The sequence below is a fragment of the Aquarana catesbeiana genome, linkage group LG01, assembly GCF_042186555.1.
Source record: "Aquarana catesbeiana isolate 2022-GZ linkage group LG01, ASM4218655v1, whole genome shotgun sequence".
NCBI classification, from domain to species: Eukaryota; Metazoa; Chordata; class Amphibia; order Anura; family Ranidae; genus Aquarana; species Aquarana catesbeiana.
The window spans coordinates 901,259,112-901,282,368 of NC_133324.1; the positions used below are offsets into that span (position 1 = coordinate 901,259,112).

Sequence of the window (23,257 nt, forward strand, 5' to 3'; positions counted from 1 at the left end):
TTTCCTCTGCTGAGCAGGGAGAGGAATGTCATTTTTATTTTTCCCAGCAGTATTAACCCCTTCACCACCACCCACCACAGTCATTGTTTTATAATTACTGTCATTCTTAATACTTGCTGGTATATTCATAGTTCCTGTAGTCTTCCCAACAGTGTCAGTTCCCACTGCTGTGCTGGTGGAATCTTCAGCTGGCCTGTTCTCTTCCATCAGGACAGGACTTTCAGCAGGCTGGTCTGACACATCCATGGCTTCCACTGCACATGGTGCAATGTGCTGATCCCCTCCCCCATCAGCATCAATCAGTTCTGCTTGAACACAGGGAGGCTCAGGTGAGGCAATCTCTTTGCTGGTGTCAGCCATACTGTGTGAAACACATGGAGAAAACTTGGTAGAGGAACTACTGGTCTCAGCAAATGCAGGAGTAGAAACATCCATGTTCAGGGTGTTTGGTGCAGGTCCATCTTCATTCCCTGGTTTATTTTTTTCCTCATCCTCAGGGATTTCTGATGGATCATCAGAAATGGCAACCTTGTCTGCTCTCAGGGGTGACTCCATCTGCTGGATGAAGGTCAGGGTCCCATGCTCACTCTCAACCCCCTGGCTGGTTACCGCTGGCGATTTCAAGGCCTTACATGGGGGGAGAGGTGCAGAGGCAGATGGACCCGGGTCATCCATAACCTGAGGCTGCTGATCCATGCAACTTACTGACGACTGGCTGGCAAATCTCTTCTCATTGTCAAATTTTTCTTTAAAAGCTCCACTTCTGGCTTTTAACTTCTCCAACAATAAAGTTTGCTGCTTTACCCTTTCCTCCAATTCCTGTAACTCAGGCTTCATGGCTGTGCGATTTCTACTCCAGGCCTGGAAGTATTTGGCTTTAAAGTTTTTATGTTCAGTTTTCAAAACTTGAAGTTTCTCTTCAGCCCTTCTAATTTCCCTAAAACGATCAACAATCTTCTGTCTGAAGATACTCGCATCCATACCAGGGCCTGGACCCACAGTCAGATCCTCCACCTCCTCCTCACTAGGCCCCGTGTCATCAGGGGGATCCCTCCCAGGGCCTCCCCCAGAATCAGGCATTGTTCCTGGGCCAAACTAGCAGGCAAGGCCCAGGCTTGAAAAAAGGCTGGTTCTCACAGAGAGCTCCTTGGGTGTGTCCTCCTCCTCCTTCCCACTGACCACCAATGTAAGGAACATTCTTCTCACTGACCACCAATGTAAGGGGCATTCTTCCCACTATTTATTGAATCCATATTGAGCACTATATTTGATTGGCTGTTTGCTTCTGCTTAGGCCTGGCACACACGCACAATCACAATCACGCACATGATGATGAAGTCATCATCATGTGCGATTGTGCGTGTTTGCCAGGCCTAAGCAGAAGCAAACAGCCAATCAAATATAGTGCTCAATATGGATTCAATAAATATGCATAGCCATAGATATCATAAATGACTACAGGAAGTAACCAGAGACTGCGAATGCAACTACAGGAGATAACCAGAGACTGGGGATGCAACTACAGGAAATAACCAGAGACTGTGAATGCGACTACAGGAAATAACCAGAGACTGCGAATGCAACTACAGGAAATAACCAGACTGCGAATGCGACTACAGGAAATAACCAGAGACTGGGGATGCGACTACAGGAGATAACCAGACGGCAAATGCGACTACAGGAAATAAAAAGACTGCGAATGCAACTACAGGAGATAACCAGAGACTGGGGATGCGACTACAGGAAATAACCAGACTGCAAATGCGACTACAGGAAATAACCAGAGACTGGGGATGCGATTACAGGAGATAACCAGAGACTGCGAATGCAACTACAGGAAATAAAAAGACTGCGAATGCAACTACAGGAGATAACCAGAGACTGGGGATGCGACTACAGGAGATAACCAGACTGCGAATGCGACTACAGGAGATGACCAGACTGGGGATGCGACTACAGGAGATAACCAGAGGCTGCAAATGCGACTACCGGAAATAACCAGACTGCGAATGCAACTACAGGAAATAACCAGACTGCGAATGTGACTACAGGAGATGACCAGACTGGGGATGCAACTACAGGAGATAACCAGAGGCTGCAAATGCGACTACCGGAAATAACCAGACTGCGAATGCGACTACAGGAAATAACCAGAGGCTGCGAATGCGACTACAGGAAATAACCAGAGACTGGGGATGCGACTACAGGAAATAACCAGAGACTGGGGATGCGACTACAGGAGATAACCAGACTGTGAATGCGACTACAGGAGATAACCAGACTGTGAATGCGACTACAGGAGATAACCAGACTGGGGATGCGACTACAGGAGATAACCAGACTGCGAATGCGACTACAGGAGATAACCAGAGACTGGGGATGCGACTACAGGAGATAACCAGAGGCTGCGAATGCGACTACAGGAAATAACCAGAGACTGGGATTGCGACTACAGGAGATAACCAGAGACTGGGATTGCGACTACAGGAGATAACCAGAGACTGGGAATGCGACTACAGGAAATAACCAGAGACTGTGAATGCGACTATAGGAGATGACCAGACTGCGAATGCGACTCCAGGAGATGACCAGACTGCGAATGCGACTACAGGAGATAACCAGAGACTGGGGATGCGACTACAGGAGATAACCAGAGGCTGCAAATGCGACTACAGGAAATAACCAGAGACTGGGATTGCGACTACAGGAGATAACCAGAGACTGGGAATGCGACTACAGGAAATAACCAGAGACTGTGAATGCGACTATAGGAGATGACCAGACTGCGAATGCGACTCCAGGAGATGACCAGACTGTGAATGCGACTATAGGAGATAACCAGACTGCGAATGCGACTACAGGAGATGACCAGGTAGCCAGTTTTAAAATGTAAACTTTCAGCAATGTACAGCTATACAGGGGGGTGAACAACATTTCCAGCGATGGTTTAGCAAAAAAAAAGGGGTCTACAGGCCGTTTATATAATGTAGGCAGAAGGACCTACCTGACTATTCGGGCTCACCTCCCGCTCTCAGAGGTCCGGGGGCGGAGTTTTCGTTGGTAGGGGGCGGAGCTTTTGTCGGTAAGGGGCGGGGCTTTCGTTGATAGGGGGCGAAGCTTTCGTCTGTAGGGGCGGGGATTTTTGTGGTCCAGAGCGGAGCTCTCAGAAGTGCAGGAGAGACGCTCAGACTACATGAGGAGAGGAGGGGCGGGGCAGGGCAGGGTCAGAGCGTCAGTGGAGCTCCCTGCCCCACCCCTCCCTGCTGACAGAGCCTCTCTCAGCCTAAGCCGAGGTCTGCTCGGGCAGCGGACTGGCCGCGGTGCTGGGAGCTGTAAAAATCCAGGAGGACGGGGTTTTCATGCGGTGCGGCGGGCGGCTTTTTTCCGCTGCTGACTGAGCCGCTCATGGGGCCCCTCCTGACGTCGGGCCCTCGGTCGGCGACCGAGTGACCGAATGGTCAGTCCGCCCCTGTATGTATTATAGTGACTTTGCTTCTGGCATTTTTTCTGTGTGCCTGCTTTGAGTTTGTTATGTGTGTTAGACATGTGCATTCGTTTTCGTCCGAATGCATTTTCGTCCGAATTCCGGGTATTTTCGTTATAGCGTGCAGAATCCGAAAAACGAAAGATCCGACATAAACAAATGCTTTATTTTCATTTTCGTTGCGACAACAGTTCGATATAGATAGGAGATTCGACATGACGCTGACAATAGCGATCTGTGTCCATCGAACCTCTGGTCGAATGTGCCTAACTTTAGCTCTATTAGTCCAAGATTATTCTACATAAAGAGAAAAGATTCGACATAGAGAGAAAAGATTCGACATTATAGAGACAATAGCAAAAAAGGTTGAATGTGCCTAACCTAACTCTATTAGTCCAAGATTATTCAACATAGAAAAGATTCAACATAAAGACTCGACGAAGCAGTCGCCGTGAGCGGACATTTATGGTCAAATGCTCTGCCCATAGGCTATAGAAGAATTCTAATGTTGGTTGACTAGTAATAATAATTAATAAATATAATTATTACTAGTGTCATACAACATCAGAATTCTACGATAGCTTGTAGGCGGAACATTCGACCGGAAATGTACGATTGCGGCGTTGTACAGTTTAGCTGCTCCGTTGAATCTTCTTAGAACATTCAACAAACACCATAAAGACAGATTCGACCTTAATAATATCGGATTTTCGGACTAATGCATTTTTTTTAAGGAAACAAAATAAATAAAAACTTTTCGGGAGTAACTAAATAAATGTATTTTTCGGACGAAAACGAAATTCCGAAACGAAATATTTCAGCGTGCACATGTCTAAGTGTGTGTCACAATGCAGAGAGGTCAGGCACCTTCGTGTCTGAAAGAGGGGATTTTAGTAATATGACTGAACAGAGGTGACTCCTATTTGGATTCATATATCTTAAACTTGTATATTCAGACTCTAGTTAAAGTCAACTAGTTTATAACAGGTGCTCTATAAGGCACACATATAGAAAAGCGCAGGGAAGCAGGACTCATGACTATGAGTCATAAGAGCAGATGGCATAATTAATGATATGTAATGATATGTAATGTACACCTCTGTATTAACCCCGTCCATTTTCCATACTATGATTGGCTAATGATAACGTATATAAGTTGTATACCCGCCCAGAATTAAATCAGACAGCTTTGAACATCGACTTTGACTCATCTCTTCTTGTGTTCACAAAGAAGCTGTCTCCTCAGTACTCCAGTACTAAGAGGGTCTTGTGAGTGTGGTAATTGCCATGATTATACCTAGCTGGTCTTGTCTGGTATATAGAAATACCATTTTATTCCACTTCAGTGTTAACTCTTTCTCCTCCTTCAACAGCATAATCCAACAAATAGCCATTATTCTTGCTCTTCAAGTAGTTATAAAACCCTCTCTAGGATAGATTTAGCGTTGGGAACATATTCTATGTTACCATACCTTCGTGATATTAATTCTGAGGCTAGTGGTATCTCATACCACTCTCCCTTAACACTATATTTCTCTTTTGGGACTAAATTGGGAAATACCCTATGGAAGGTGAACCCATATTGGTTGTCATTAGTCCCTTCATCTGAAGAAATTATGATGGAATTATTTATTTATCAGAATATTAATAGAACCTCGGCCTCACCCTTAATATATTGGGATGCAATTTATTTATTGCACAAATCTCAAGAATTAGGAAACAAAATAGGCAATGGGAAAAAACTCTAGCTGATGATATGATGAGGGCTGAACTTCTATTTATAACCAACCCAAATGAAGACACAAAAAAAGAATGCTTTCAGAGTCAAATACACTAAGCAGCAGTGGCTAAGAAGAAGGCAGCAAATAAAAAATTCTTTCTACAACAACCATACTTTGAGGAGGGAGAGGGGACAGGACACCTATTGGCAACTAGTGTAAAAGCTCAGCAGGCAGCATCATATATAACTAAAATACAATCATCCTTATATAAGAGGGTTGATACTACTCCAGAGATATTGGGTGTATTTAGGGAATATTATCAGGCTTTATATAAAAGCAGGGTATCCTTCTTGGAAGAGTCCTTGAATGGATTCTTTGATACTATTCAATTATCAAATATCTCAAAGGATGAAAGGGAGGCTTTGGAGGGTCCATTAACTTTGGATGAACTAAAAAAAGCAGCAGGTAATTTGCCTAATAATAAAGCACCAGGACCAGATGGCCTTCCAGGGGAAATATATAAAAAATATGGGGATGCGCTATTGCCTGAACTGCTTGATGTTTTTAACTATGCCATGGAGGTGGGTTCACTTCCCCCATCAATGAATGAAGCAATAATTATTGTTCTATTGAAACCCGATAAGGACCCAAGTAACCCTGATTCATATCGTCCAATATCTTTGCAAACATCAGATATTAAGTTGCTGGCAAAGGTATTGGCGACTAGATTATCAAGATATATATCCAAATTAATCCACCGTGATCAATCAGGTTTTATCCTCAATAGATCTACAGCTAATAATATTAGACGGTTATTTTTGAATTTACAACTCCTAACAGATACCATGGGAAATAGAGCTATAATGTCACTTGATTCGGCTAAAGCATTTGATAGTATAGAGTGGGTCTTCCTGTGGAATTGCTTAAAACGATACGGATTTGGTCCGAGATTTATTAAATGGATACAGCTTTTATATGACTCTCTAAGAGCAAGGGTACAGGTGAACGGATGTGCAACGACCCCTTTCTCGTTGACCAGAGGGACGAGACCGGGATGTCCCTTATCCCCGCTGCTCTTTGCTCTGGCCATTGAACCATTGGCTGAGGCTATTCGTTCATCTGTGGATATCGTGGGATTCTGCAGATCTACAGGTGAAGACAAGATAGCACTCTATGTGGATGATGCTCTTGTGTTTCTGGGAGATACGGGTCCATCCATATCTGCAGTTATGTCCTTAATAAATTTATATGGATCCTTCTCAGGATTTAATAGTAATTGGGACAAATCTGTAATAATGCTTGTGGACTCTGAGTGTATGGGACATCTGCACCAGACACAGCGGATGTCCCTGGTCACATCATTTAAATACTTGGGAGTGGCAAATACACCGAATGTTATAGATTATACAGATAGGAATATACTCCCTCTTATTGTTAAATTTAGACAACAGAGTAAAATATGGAGTAAACTCCCAATATCTATGGTGGGGAGGGCAAATTTGGTGAAGATGGTGTGGATGCCACAGATGTTATACCTATCGCATAATTGCCCCATATGGTTGATGTTACGATTATTTAAGACCATTAACGCAGTCTTTAGAGACTTTGTGTGGAGGGGAGGAAAACTCAGGATTAGATTTGAAGTATTACAACAGCCCATTGATAAAGGGGGAATTGCGATACCTAATGTAAGATTATATTTTATTGCTTCACAATTACAACACTGGCATGGCTGGAATGCAGTGGACATGGAGGACCCTATACAGAAGATAATAGCATCCCAATTTAAAAATTACCCTTTAGTTCAATTAATAGTAGCACACCATTTCTATAATAAAAAAAGGTTCCCTACTTTCCATTTGATTTATAGAGTATGGGAAGCAGTACGAAATATTACTCAACATACGAAACAGATGCCCATATGGGATAATTACTGCCTCTATGAATTAAATAAACTATCTGAATATTTAGACTGGAAAAAGGCGTGTATAATATTCCTGTATCAGTTATATGAAGGGGATGTTTTACTTCCTTTTAATATATTGAAAGATCTGTATCAGCTAACAAATAAAAACTTTTTTCAATACCTTCAAATATGTCATGCATTACAAATCCAAAGCTCAAAAAGTCAATTACAGTATGAACACTCTAAAATATTAACAAAGGCAACCTAAGCTGCATGTATGAAAAGAGGATTAATAGGAGATCTTTATGCTAATTTACAAATAATGGTGAATAATGAAAACTACAAAAATAGCTTTGTTCGGTGGCAAGAAGATATAGAGGGTTTAGATGAGGAGGACTGGACACGTGCTCTTGAAACACTTCTTAGGACACCTCTCTCACCGTCTCAAAGGCTTTCTCAGCTTTTTATTATACATAGGGCTCTTTATACTCCACAAAAACATTATGCCTGGGAAAAATATCTAACACCACTATGTCCGCGATGCTCTCTATTTAATGGTTCCCTTATCCATATGCTCTGGTGATGTCCAAAGCTTCATCGTTATTGGGAAAATTTATTTATAACCTTAAACTTAGTATGCTCAACTGCGATAATAAGGACGTCCAAACTGGCACTACTGGGTATAATACCTGATGGAGCATTACCAGTAGAAGTGCATATTATGTGGATACGATCTCTTTATTTAGCACGTAAAGTTTTTTAAAAAAATGGACATCTATTGACTCCCCAACCCATAAACAATGGGTTGAGAAACTCAATTATATACTTAAAAGAGAAAAATTAACATACAAACATAGAGGTACACCCCAAAGATTTAATAAAATACGGTTACACTGGATAAAACCTAAATTAATTATATAATGGTTTTTCTAGTAAGGAGGAGTAGTGCTATTAGAGGGAGGCATAGAGGGTGTAAAAGAAAGATAATTTGTTGCTGCTTGGAGGAAATGGCTATATTTAAATGATTTACACTGGGGGAATTCAGGCTGTACAGAGTGTACTTATAATTTTAGTATGTTATATTCATTATATGCTAAGTAACTCCAAGAGGTACAAAGTAGGTTTGGTTTATGTATTTGTTTGTTTTTTATTGGACTTTTTACTCTATGATATGATATGGACTAATTTGTTATATTTGTTTATATGTTATTTGTAACAAAAAATAAAAAAAATATTTGATTTAAAAAAAAAAAATTGAGCCGGGCTGTTTTATTCATAATGTGCTAGTATGCATCACTGAAGGCGCTTCCATCTGCATCCGTCTTCCTTCCGGGTCAGCGGGCTTTGACGATTTGAAGATATGAATGGGCAAGTCAGCATTAACATTGCATGCATGGGAGTCACTGTTTACAGCACGGCTCTAAAGGAACAGCATGGGTATGCTGTTTCTTCACAGCGCATGCCCTGGTGACGTCACCGGCTGCATCTGACGTAAATATCTCCTAAACGGTGCACGTTTAGGAGATATTTACTGTACCTATAGGTAAGCCTTAAGCTATATTATATAAAATTCATGCATCGGAGTTTACTCCCACTTTAATAATGTTATGCACTGAAGCCAACAAAGCACTGAAACCACAGTCACTGAGGAGAGGGCTGCAGACTGTGACCATGTTTCATGTTACACTCAAAATATACTGTAGGTGTAACATAAAAAACATGGTCAGAAAAGTGTGCAGGGGTAAAATTAGGGGTCCAGTAGAACCTCTGATGTCTCCTGAAATAGAACCAATTAATAATAAATGGAAATCCCTAACACAACGCATGTAAACACATGAGAATAATTGCACCGCAACTAAATGCTTAAGGCTGCTTTCACACTGGAGTGGGCAGGCGTTGACGGTAAGTAGAGAGTTTACGCAGCACTTGAGGATGGACAGTACAAATTCAATACACTTTAACACAGTAGGAATCAGAGGGGCCTGCTCGTTAGAAAGATTTACTAAAAATCCTTGCAACGTGTAACATTTACCTGGAGGAGATTTTGTTTCAACAAAACTTGAGTTATACTTTAAGCTGGCTACACGCTATGAGAAAATCAGAAAAAAAATTCCATATGAGGCACGATTGTTCGTCTTTCATATAGTGTGTACACAACTTTCAACATCTGATTCAGACTTTCCAAACAAACATTTTCCAAGGGACAAACAGATTTTCGTTTGATGTGTACTGTTTTTGTACAAGAAAAATCATATGCATGATCAGAAACAATAAACAACCAAAAAAAAGCCTCTGTTGTACGAGAATGTTCATACATTATTTCCATCCTCGGTTCTGACTTTCTGTGAAACATCAAGGAAAACCGGACGATTGTTCTTATGGTGTGAACCCACCTTAACCGAACAGGCTTCCATTTATTGACTTCATCATGACAATCCATTGTATACACAGACAGGAGATACGCTATAGGTAAATGCTTTTTAATCTTTACCACTATTTCCTGGTTAAAGGTTGATCTGATTGGTGAGGATGAGCTTCTGTTATACCTTATCAAGTATTAGTTTTGTGTTAGTTTTATAGAGTATAAGTAAAGGTAAGGTGTATAGACTTGTATAACAAGGGAAAAATCAATCAGCCCATCTGGTGAGTGTGATATTCTTATCCAATCCTGGTCATTTGTTGTTCCCTGTTGTACCCAGGAGCTGGCATTGCTTTACCAGACATTTGTCATCTTGACAAATAACTGTGTAGTTGCTCAGCTCCCCGTAGAACAACTTTAAAATACAGAAAGTGTTGACTTATTATCACTTCCATCGCAAATCCAAAAAGCAGGATTTATTGTTCACTTGAATTAAACCTGCTAGCCATTTTAATGTGTACCAGTACCGAAGCAAACCTCGTAGCGCCCAACTGTCCCTCATTTTGTCACTGGTTCTCTGTTTTTTTTTTTTTTAAAGGTGTTTATTTCGATTTTGTAACATAGAAACTCAAGAAACAACAAAAGAAGGACTGTAATTACAAATGTGTAAAGTGCACTTAGTAGAACCATTAACATAGTAAAGAGAATGGAACCAGTTTAACAGTCCATAAGAAACAGAAATACCCCAACAACACACATTCATACCTTCATACTTGCACTCATTCAAACCTGCAACACATGCCACCCCGGAAGGACAGCAAAGGTCTAGAATCCCCCCATGCATTAGATGTTTCATATACGGCAATCTGTGATTATCAATTTTGGCATCTTGCCGAAAAATAATATTAGAGTACATAAGTAGTGGGCCTACTAGGAAAGCTGTGAAGAAAGGACATCCCCCCCAGAAATCCTCCGATACATCAAGACATGGCTGCCAGATTTTAGTGAATTTCTTAGGGCTTGCCCTACTCTTGTATATCAATTTGAATTTGGGAAGGACCCCATGAACAATGCGGAAGAAGGCGTGGGCTGAAAGAGGGCCCACATTCTTCCAGTGCAATAGGATGGTTCCACGTGCATAAAATAATAGTGTACCTAGCAATGTCCTGGCATGAGTACGGTGAATATGATAGTTGGATATTCCCAAAAGTCCCACCTCCGGGGTGTGAGGTATCGGTAGATGAAGTTTGTGGGCGAAGAAAGCAAACAATTCCTTCCAGAAGGTTGAAAGTCCGGGACAGGTCCAGAACATATGGAAAAAGTCAGAAACAATCATATCACATCTAGCACATGCAATATCCTGTTCCAGACCCATCCGGACCAGCCTAGCTGGAGTATAATGCAGGTGGTGTATAAACTTACATTGTACCAGTAGGTCAGCAGTGCCAATTATGTCCTAAAAACATATCTCAGTTGCTTCTTCCCAGTCCTCTTCAGAAAGCTCAGGCATAGACAATAGCCATTTGCAATGAGAGTCCTGAAAGGGGTCAGCTCCCACCAGCTGGAGGCGACCATAAAAGGTCATCACGAGATTGGCAATTTCCGGGAATGCCAGGAGATCAATAGACGATTCCGTGAGCTCAATGGTCAAAGATCCAAACTGTGCCCGGATGGCATGTCTGAGTAAGAGATATTTGAAGAAGAATTTATTATCCATGTCATATTTAAGTCTGAGTACATCAAAGGATAGTAATGTATTCTCTTTGATTATGTGGGTTAGATGAGTAATACCAAATCGACTCCACCATGTTGAGTCCGGGTGACTGAAGAGCTCAGGGAGGTTGGGGTTCCACCACAGAGGAGTCTGTGGCGAGATACCCATAGAAGACTGTGTCAGAGTTTTCCCCCCCTCCCTCCAAGCTATAAAACTAACCTCAACAGGGGAGAAACTAGAACCACCCGATTTCTTTGATCTATGGAGTTCATCCCGTAGAGAGGTAGGAGGTTCATATAGGGTCAATAAAAGTGCCCTGGCAGGTGTCAGTGGGTCAGAATGTAACCAAGCATGGACATAGGTAAGTTGGGAAGCAAGGAAATAATTTCTTAAGTTTGGGCAAGCCAGACCGCCCACAGTCTTTGCCGCCTGTAAGGAGGACCTGGCTATATAAGGCTGGCAGCCATTCCAGACAAAGGAGGAAAGAGTGGAGTCTATTTTCCCAAAAAACTTTTTAGTGAAAAAGACTGGGGAAGATCGAAAACAATAGAGAAGTTTTGGTACACACGCCGGACGTTGGGTTATGAGGCTGTCTTCATGCACTTTTGCTCCCATCTAAGAGACGCCTTCCTGTGACCTCAGCACGCCGCTCTGGCTTGCGCGCGCCCGGGTCGGGCGGAACGGGAGTATTGTCACACCTCTCCATGGTGACTGCAGCCTACCAACCTGCATTCCTCACCATCTAAGTATTAACATTCATACTAGCTATACCACTACTGCTTACCTTCATACCCTGCCCTTTCTCCGTGGCTCTTCTTTGCTTTTAGAAGGAATTTTTTTCACAAGCAAACAATCATATATCTTCAGTTCAGATGAATTCTTCTCTTTCAACTATGCCCCTGAAGAAGGACCTTACAAATATTAAGTACCCCGAAACGCGTCGGGCTTGAGAAGAGCTTTTCATCATGACTCATTATGTGTTGTGCATCATGGTTACTGTATAGTTTTACTATGTTACCTTAGATATCTATTGCTTGTTTTTAACAATTGTACTTTTTTCAATACAAATAAAATCATATGTTTCTTATTATATATAAACGATTATCGAGTTTTATAAACTTCTTCTGCCCATGCAAGTGCCGGAAAAGTCCACCTAGGGGAACCTTTTGTTTTGTGTCTATAGATTATTGGACGTGGCACGGCTCCTTGCCCTAAACTAGTTGGTCACCCCTTCTTTGTTTTCAGGGCTAAAATGAACGCTAACAGCTCTCTGTCACCAATCTCATAATTGCACTCCGCAGGTGACAATTTCTTTGAAAAGTAGCCACAAGGATGCATAGCTCTCTCAGAGGTAGGACGTTGATCAGAAGAGCGCCAAGGACTCAGAAGCATCAACCTCAAGTATAAAAGGTAACGTAGGATCAGGATGTGCCAACACAGGAGCAGAAACAAAGGCAGCCTTGAGACTCTCAAAGGCCTTAAAGGACTCTGGAGACCAACTCTGTGGGTTACCGTCCTTTTTGGTCATATCAGTCAGGGGCGTCACAGAGACGAGAAGTTATGAATAAACTTCCGATAATAATTGGCAAAGCCAAGAAAACGCTGCAGAGGATGTAAACCCATGAGTCGGGCCACTGTAGGACTGCTGAAAGTTTCTCTGGGTCCATCGAAAAACCAGCAGTGGAAATTACATAATCCAGGAATTTAACCTGTTCATGATTTAATTCACACTTCTCCAATTTACAATAGAGATTGTTCTCTCTTAGTTTCTGAAGCATACAACAGACATCTGTGTGGTGGCTCTCCAGGGACTTGGAAAATATGAGAATATCGTCGAGATAAACCACCACACATAACTGCAACAAATCTTGGAGAACATCGTTAATAAATTCATGTAAAACTGTCGGGGCATTACAAAGGCCAAAAGGCATTACGAGGTACTCATAATGGCCTGTTCTGGTATTAAACGCAGTTTTCCAATCGTCACCCTCCTTAATCCTCACGAGATTATATGCCCCTCTCAAATCAAGCTTCGTGAAAACCGTTGCTCCCTTGAGGCGGTCAAATAACTCTGTAATCAACGGAATCGGATAGGCATTCTTAATCGTGAAACGATTGAGACCCCTATAATCAATACAAGGTCTCAGTTCACCACTCTTCTTCTTCACAAAGAAGAAACCAGCACCAGCAGGAGACGAGGATTTGCGGATGAAACCTCGAGAAAGTGCGTCTGCAACATACTGCTCCATGGCCTTATCTTCCAAGACCAACAAGGGGTAAACCCGACCACGAGGGGGTATGGCACCAGGTTGAAGGTCAATTAAGCAATCATACGACCAGTGTGGAGGCAAACTACCGGCTTGACCTTTGTCAAAGACATCGCTAAAATTGTGGTACTCCTCCGGCAAGGAGGAGAGTGAAGAGGTGCACAGGATCTTGGCTACCTTCTGGAAGTATGGCTTACTGCATTGTGGCGACCAGGAGAGAACCTCAGCATGGAGCCAATCAAAAGAGGGGTTGTGCCTCTGTAACCAAGGATAAACAATAACCAGCAGAAACTTAAGTGAGGAAATAACTTGGAATTGGATTATCTTTAAACCCCTACAGCCATGGACAACTGAACAGTCTCATGAGTCACATGGGTAGGCTGTAGAGGTCTCCCGTCAAGAGCCTCAATGGCAAGTGGAGTGTGAAGCAGCTGGAGACGAAACCACGCCACCTAAGGTCTGTCCCTGACAGGACCTCAAGGTTCGGGCATTCCATGGACAGGTAGGACAATACTTCAAAAAGTGACCTACCTGGCCACAATAAAGGCACAATAAAGGTTCATCTTCACTGACCGATTCGGTACCAGGGGGCATGGGAGGTGAGGGAGGCAAGGGTGGGACTGCAAAGCTCGGAGACAAATGTACAGGAGGCTTCCGCAAGCGCTCCTTAAAAGAGAGTCTTTCTCTGGGTCTGGAGTCAATGAGGATGGCAAACGTGATCAACTTCTCCAGCTCAGTGGGTATATCTCGGGCTGCTATCTCATCCTTGATGGTATATCCGAGAGACCATGAGAAAAAGCAGCCACGAGGGCCTCATTGTTCCACACAACCTCTGCTGCCAGAGTACGGAATTCAGTGGCGTAATCTGCAACAGTTCTCATACTCTGTTTGATGGATATGAGGCACTTGGCAGCAGAAGCGGAGGGTGCGAGAACGTCAAATACCCTTTTAAAAGAAGCCACAAACTCAGGGTAACTCAAGACAACAGGTTTTTGCGTCTCCCATAGAGGGTTTGCCCAGGCCAAGGCTCTCTCAGAAAGTAAAGATATCACAAAACCTACTTTGCTTCTATCCGTGGAAAACACCTGGGGCAGCATCTCAAAGTATATCTCAACCTGATTGAGAAACCCTCTGCATTTGACTGGATCGCCCCCAAATCGCAGAACGGAACCAGTCATACCTCTTGTAGAGGTAATACTCGAAGCGGGTGCCTGCACAGATTTGTAATAGGAGGGGATGGGGATAATGGCACCCCAATCGCGAAGCGAAACTTCTTTTGGGTGACAGGCATTCCATGATTCTGTTGCGCGATTTTGCCAGGATTTGTCGGGTGACAATCGCGACAAAATCGTGCCACAGTTGGGGTGCCATGCTGTGAGCTGGTAAAGTGTTCAGGTTTGGCTTGAAGAAAAGATGGCAACCCTAGCAACACTGGTAGTGGTATTCTGACAGGACACCTGTGCCGGATTACCATAGAACTGGTCCCTGGCCATCTCTATGACCCGAACCTGGGAGGACGTCGCTTCTGGTGTTCTGTCAAAATAGTCAACTCGTCCAGATCTTCAATCACGTCACTTCCGTTTACTCTAGGGGTCTCCAAACTTTTGAAACAATGGGGCCAGTTTATTGTTCTTCAGACTTTAGGGGGCCTGAAATGTGGCCAGCGGGAGTGGAAACTTTTTCTGGCGTCACTGGGAGTAAACATCACCAAATTTGGTATTAGGGAAAGGAATAGCGCCCCATCGCTGGTATCATTGGGAGGAATAGCGTTGCATCACCGGTATCATTTGATGGAATAGCGCCCCATCGCTGGTATCATTGGGAGGACTAGCGCCCCATCGCTGGTATCTTTGGGAGGACTAGCGCCCCATCGCTGGTATCATTGGGAGGACTAGCGCCCCATCGCTGGTATCATTGGGAGGAATAGTGCCCCTTCGCTGGTATCATTGGGAGGAATAGTGCCCCATCGCTGGTATCACTGGGATAAATAGCGCCCCATCGAAATAATGCCACATTGTTGATGTCAGTTTGCAGAATACTGTCTCATATCAGTGGGAGGAAAAATGAGTGCCCCAAGTGCCAGATAAAAGCAAGCAAAGAGCCGCATCCAGCCCCTGGGCCGCAGTTTGGAGACCACTGCTCTGAAGCATCAGTAATTGGAGATTTGGACGAGTTGCTGTTTTAACACAACACTGTATAGACTCCGCTACACGATATTATGAGCGCACATTGTTAGACCGCCCGATACTAACCAACAAAATGGCAGCCTCCAAGGCGCTGGCAACTTTTTCCTCCTTAGCCCGTGTTGTGTCAAAACAGCAACTCATCCAAATCCTCAATTACTGATGCTTTAGGGCAGGGGTAGGCAACCTTAAAGAGGTGGAGATCTACCTGAACAACATGGGAGAGGACAAAGATTGCCGGGCACAGTGTCGCCTCCTCACACCAATTATAAACCTTTATTTGTGTACTACCGTGTCGCAATCACGTGCATTGTACAGCAATCATGGGTTTAAATCAAGTGGTGAGGAGGCAACATATCGCCTCCTCATCACCTGTCAAACACACTCAGATCCCTTTTTATAGGAGCAGCAGTGCCTGCTGCACTTGTGAATGAGCTCTTGGTTGCATTCCGCAGCTGCACCCTTAGGACTCGTTCACACGTAAAATCCTGTGGTTGAGTTGCAGTTTTACTGCCCCCAGTCCCTAACCCCTTTAGCGGCTGGGGCAGCAGCCAAAGGTGTACGCATGCTGCAGCAGGAATTAAGCCCCGTGTTGCTTTTGGTGCATGCTACCACCTGCCAATCACGACCCATTCAAGTAAATGTCCCTCTACATTGCACTCTGTTTGGTGCTCTGGGATGGTGGGTCGGCAAACCCAGACCGCGATATACCGGTCACCTGCCCACGATCTACTGGTTGCTGACCCCCCCTGCTTTAAAGTAACCGATATGATTGGAGTTCTTGACAAATTGACAGAACACTGCCATTTTTTTCCCTGGAAAGCAGAGGTCAATGTTTTTGTTTTTTTTATTAATTTTATTTTTACACTGTCCCTTTATTTTAATTTATTTTTTGATCACTTGTATTCCTATTACAAGAAATGTAAACATCTCTTGTAATAGAAATAAGGCATGACAGGTCAATGAGATCTCAGATATATTCTCTACCCTGGAAAGCAGAGATCAAGTTTTTTTTTTTTTTTTTTGATCTCATGCTTTCCAGCTTTTCATTGGCTCCAGATGTCTCCATAAAGAGGACCTGTCATGCCTTATTCCTATCACAAGGGATGTTCAGTGATAAAAAAAAAAAAAAAAAAATTAAGAGAAAGTGTAAAAATAAAAACAAAATAAATAATTAAAAACTTCTTTTTTAAAAGCGCCCCTGTCCCCTCAAGCGCGCACACAGAGGTGATCGCATTTGTAAACGGCGTTCACGCCACACATGTGAGGTATCGCCGCGAACATCTGACCGAGAGCAAAAATTCTAGCACTAGACCTTCTTTGTAACTCTAAACTGGTAGCCTGTAGTACTTTTTAACTTGCCGACCGCTGCACACACATATACGTCCGCAGAATGGCACAGGCAGGCAAATGGGCGTACGTGTACGTCCCTTTGAATGTGCCGTCTATCGAGCATGTGCCCGCGGGTCCCGCAAACTCGATGTTCGCCGGCGGCCCGCGATTGCGGCGAGGAGAGGCAGAACAGGGAGATGCCTATGTAAACAAGGCATTTGACTGTTCTGCCTAGCAACATGACAGGGATCTACTGCTCCCAGTCATCGGGAACAGTGATCCCTGTCATGTTGTAGTGAGCCCCCCCCACACACAGTTAGAATCACTCCCTAGGACACACGTAACCCCTTGATCGCCCCCTAGTGGCTAACCCCTTCCCTGCCAGTGTCATTTATACAGTAATCAGTGGCTATTTGTAGCTCTGATTGCTGTAGGGTTGCCACCTGCCCAGGATTCACCCGGTCAGTTCGGGTTTTGAATCATGTGTTTGGGCTTCAGCCCACCTGAAACCCGGACACGTTATTCAGACCAGGCTGTGGCTCCCCAAGTAACTGAGATAGTCATACACAAATCTGTTACCATCCAGGAGCTGCGGACAGCTGTTTGGGGGCAGGTTTAACTGAAGGGTGGGGTGATAATGTCAGCAAGAGAAATTTGGCCACACCCACTGTGTGCCAAGTCACGCTCCATGTGCTACATTACTACTCTCCTTGGGGCACCCAAATGTATCCCAGGTCTTTTATAATCCTATAGCGTTTACGGGAAAAAAAATGAAAAATTGCCCTGTGCTGCAAAAGTGTTCGGGTTTGGCTTGAAGAAAAGGTGTCAACCCTAGATTGCTGTATAAATGACAATAGTCCCACAATAGTGTTAAAAGTGTCCAATGTGTGCGCCATAGTGTCGCAGTCCCGATAAAAATCACAGATCACCGCCATTACTAGTAAAAAAAAAAAAAAAATAATAATAATAAAAATGCCATAAATCTATCCCCTATTTTGTAGACACTATAACTTTTGCGCAAACCAATCAATGTACACTTATTGCAATTTTTTTTACCAAAAATACGTAGAAGAATACATATCGGCCTAAACTGATGAAAAATTTTTTTTTTTTAAATATTTTTGGGGGATATTTATTATAGCGAAAAGTAAAAAATATTGCTTTTTTTTTTAAAATTGTCGTCTTTTTTTGTTTATAGTGCAAAAAATAAAAACTGCAGAGGTGATCAAATACCACCAAAAGAAAGCTCTATTCGTGGGGAAAAAAATGACGTCAATTTTGTTTGGGTAAAACGTCCAACAACTGCGCAATTGTCAGCTAAAGCGACGCAGTGCCGAATCGCAAAAAGTGCTCTGGTCAGGAAGGGGGTAAAATCTTCCGATGGGGCTGAAGTGGTTAAAGCCTTGCCTATGGAGATTTTTAAGTACCGTAGTTTGGCTCCATTCCATGACCGCACGCAATTTTACAGCGTGACATGTAAGATATTTATGTACACATCGTAACATCATCTTTCAAACTATGCAAAAAAATTGGGGTATATGTTTTGTTTTAAATCATTAAAGTGTTTTTTTTTTTTTTCCAAAAAAAAAAAAGCGTTTAAAAAGCCAAACATATATAATGTTTGGGAGTTCTAAGTAGTTGTCAAGCAAAAAATACTGATTTTTTTTTTTTTTTTTTATGGTTGAACTAGATGGACTTGTGTCTTTTTTCAACCTAACTATGTAACTTGTAAGCAACAAATGTCAGGAAAAAGCTGGGTCTTTAAGAGCCCTTGCACACTGGGGCGGTTTGCAGGCGCTAATAATAGCGCCTGCAAACCGCCCCGAAAGTGCCGCTGCTTTCATTCCAGTGTGAAAGCCCCGAGGGCTTGCACACTGGAGCGATGCGCTGGCAGGACGGTAAAAAAAGTCCTGCCAGCAGCATCTTCAGATCGGTGAAGGAGCGGTGTGTATACCGCTCCCTTACCGCTCCTGCCCATTGAAATCAATGGGACGGCGCGGCTATACCGCCGGCAATGCGCCTCTGCAGAGGCGCTTTGCGGTGGTATTTAACCCTTTCTCGGCCGCTAGCGGGGGGTAAAACCGCCCCGCTAGCGGCCGCATACCGACGGTAAAACGCCTCTAATAATAGCGGCGTTTTACCGCCGACGCCGCCCCCCGCCCCAGTGTGCAAGGGCTCTTAGTGGTTAAAGCGCCCCTGTCCTCACATGCAAAACGGAACACATACGTAGGTTGCGCCCGCATGTGTTAACGGCATTCGCACCACACATGTGAGGTATCGCCAAGAACACAAGACCAATCATTCTAGTACTAGACCTTCTCTGTAACTCCAAACTGGTAATCTGTAAAAAAAAAAAAAAAATTAAAGTGCCACCTATGGAGATTTTTAAGTACCAAACTTTGGCGCCATTCCAAACAAGTGTGCGCAATTTTAAAGCGTGACGTGTTAGGTATCTATTTACTCGGCGTAACATGGTCTTTTATATTTTACCAAAAAAAATTGGGTTATATATTTTTTTTTTTGCATTAAAATCTGTTAAAGTGTATTTTTTTCAAAAAATTGATGTGCAAATACTGTGATATACATTTTATTCCCTAGGGTCTCTGCTATATATATATATATATAATGTTTGGGGATTCTCAGTAATTTTCTAGGAAAGAAATGATGATTTTTACATGTAGGAGAAGAATGTCAGGATTGGCCTTGGCTGGGAAAGTGGTTCATGGAGCATTAAAAGTATAATCCCAGCCCTAGAAATCTGTGCCATCCGATATACTGAGGAGGAGATACTGGGGGGGAAGGGAAAGGTACACCTTGTCACCCCTCCCACCCAGCCATGTGCTCCCCTGGACCCCCCCCCCCCCCCCCTGACCATGTGACCGTCCCGTGAAAGTTGCCCGACCTTGCGGCGCTGGCCGAGTCCCGGGGAAAGTTTCTCATTGGCTGCCCCTCGCGCATGTATTCTTTCAGGAATCCTGGCATCATTGGCTCAGGCTCTGGTCGACGTGCCGCGATTGGCTGGTCACCCACCCGCCTCCCCTTCTTTTACGTCTCGTGCCCGGGCAGCACCCCGCCCACCGGGCTGATCCGCTACACAGTGATGGAGATCGCCGGGGTTGGTGACGTCACGCCGGGGGGAGAAGAGATCGGGTAATACGGGGAGGAGCACCGGCCGGGCAGAGCAACACCGAACCCCCCCAACCCCCCACTATATAGTCTCTAGGCTCTGATCCCTGTCACTCTTCAAATATATATATATATATGTATATCTCTTACTCCCTCTACATATACATATATATATAATGTCCTCCCCTGTATCCTCTGCATGCCTTGGCACCCCCCCCCCCCCCCCCCGTATACACACAGTATGGTGAATATACTCCAGTATATGTTGGCGATATAACAGCTCTGATTTGCTCACATTAGGAGTTGTGGAATTATTTCCCATAAACTGCCAGTGTATATATACTGTATACTGCCCCCTCTGTATACTGCCCCCTCTGTATACTGCCCCCTCTGTATACTGTGCCCTCTGTATACTGCGCCCTCTGTATACTGCCCCCTCTGTATACTGCGCCCTCTGTATACTGCCCCCTCTGTATACTGTGCCCTCTGTATACTGCCCCCTCTGTATACTGCCCCCTCTGTATACTGCGCCCTCTGTATACTGCCCCCTCTGTATACTGTGCCCTCTGATGGCCTCTTCTATGTATTATCTGATCTATCGCCCCATAAGTAATGACACCCCTGTACTAATACACCCCGCTGACCCCATCACTAAGACCACTGTGAAGTATACAGAGTATACACCGCTCCTAAAGCACCCCTGCCCATTCACATCAGTGGGCAGAGCTGCCGAAGCGCCTCGGCAGCGCCCTTTATTTTGCCAGTAGCGAGGGGTTAAAAGCGCCACAAAAATGATGGTAAATTGCCACTATAACTAGCAACGCTTTACCGCCGATGTCCCTGCGCTGGCAGTGTGAAAGGGCCCTAATACTCCCTGCTGATCTGATCAATAATACTCCCTGCTGATCCGATCATTAATACTCCCTGCTGATCCGATCATTAATACTCCCTGCTGATCCGATCTTTAATACTCTCTGCTGATCCGATCATTAATACTCCCAGCTGATCTGATCAATAATACTCCCTGCTGACCCGATCATTAATACTCCCTGCTGACCCGATCATTAATACTCCCTGCTGATCTGATTATTAATACTCCCTGCTGATCCGATTATTAATACTCCCTGCTGATCCGATTATTAATACTCCCTGCTGATCCGATTATTAATACTCCCTGCTGACCCGATCATTAATACTCCCTGCTGATCCGATCACTAATACTACCTGCTGATCCGATCTTTAATACTCCCTGCTGATCCGATCTTTAATACTCCCTGCTGACCCGATCACTAATACTCCCTGCTGATCCCATTATTAATACTCCCTGCTGATCCGATTATTAATACTCCCTGCTGATCCGATCACTAATACTCTTCACTGATCCGATCATTAATACACCCTGCAGACCCGATCACTAATACTCCCTGCTGATCCGATCACTAATACTCTTCACTGATCCGATCACTAATACTCTTCACTGATCCGATCATTAATACTCCCTGCAGACCCGATCACTAATACTCCCTGCAGACCCGATCACTAATACTCCCTGCTGATCCGATCATTAATACTCCCTGCTGATCCGATTATTAATACTCCCTGCTGACCCGATCATTAATACTCCCTGCTGATCCGATCACTAATACTCCCTGCTGACCCGATCATTAATACTCCCTGCTGACCCGATCATTAATACTCCCTGCTGATCCGATCACTAATACTACCTGCTGATCCGATCTTTAATACTCCCTGCTGATCCGATCTTTAATACTCCCTGCTGATCCGATTATTAATACTCCCTGCTGATCCGATTATTAATACTCCCTGCTGATCCGATTATTAATACTCCCAGCTGATCCGATCACTAATACTCTTCACTGATCCGATCATTAATACACCCTGCAGACCCGATCACTAATACTCCCTGCTGATCCGATCACTAATACTCTTCACTGATCCGATCACTAATACTCTTCACTGATCCGATCATTAATACTCCCTGCAGACCCGATCACTAATACTCCCTGCTGATCCGATCATTAATACTCCCTGCTGATCCGATCATTAATACTCCCTGCTGATCCAATCATTAATACTCTTCACCGATCCAATCACTAATAATCCCTGCTGATCCGATTATTAATACTCCCAGCTGATCCGATCACTAATACTCTTCACTGATCCGATCATTAATACTCCCTGCTGATCCGATCACTAATACTCCCTGCTGACCCAATCTTTAATACTCCCTGCTGATCCGATTATTAATACTCCCTGCTGATCCGATTATTAATACTCCCTGCTGATCCGATTATTAATACTCCTTGCTGATCCGATTATTAATACTCCCAGCTGATCCGATTATTAATACTCCCTGCTGATCCGATTATTAATACTCCCTGCTGATCCGATTATTAATACTCCCTGCTGATCCGATTATTAATACTCCCTGCTGATCCGATTATTAATACTCCCTGCTGATCCGATTATTAATACTCCCAGCTGATCCGATCACTAATACTCTTCACTGATCCGATCATTAATACACCCTGCAGACCCGATCACTAATACTCCCTGCTGATCCGATCACTAATACTCTTCACTGATCCGATCACTAATACTCTTCACTGATCCGATCATTAATACTCCCTGCAGACCCGATCACTAATACTCCCTGCTGATCCGATCATTAATACTCCCTGCTGATCCGATCATTAATACTCCCTGCTGATCCAATCATTAATACTCTTCACCGATCCAATCACTAATAATCCCTGCTGATCCGATTATTAATACTCCCAGCTGATCCGATCACTAATACTCTTCACTGATCCGATCATTAATACTCCCTGCTGATCCGATCACTAATACTCCCTGCTGACCCAATCTTTAATACTCCCTGCTGATCCGATTATTAATACTCCCTGCTGATCCGATTATTAATACTCCCTGCTGATCCGATTATTAATACTCCCAGCTGATCCGATTATTAATACTCCCAGCTGATCCGATCACTAATACTCTTCACTGATCCGATCATTAATACTCCCTGCAGACCCGATCACTAATACTCCCTGCTGATCCGATCATTAATACTCCCTGCTGATCCAATCATTAATACTCTTCACCGATCCAATCACTAATAATCCCTGCTGATCCGATCAC

General features: G+C 43.7%; 1 protein-coding gene across 3 annotated transcripts in view; it reads left to right on the forward strand.

Annotated features, from left to right (window-relative positions):
- The window catches only part of ST3GAL5 (ST3 beta-galactoside alpha-2,3-sialyltransferase 5), a 248,597-nt gene that overhangs the window by 33,770 nt on the left and 191,570 nt on the right, over nt 1–23,257 (forward strand). The gene's annotated exons all lie outside the window — the stretch shown is intronic.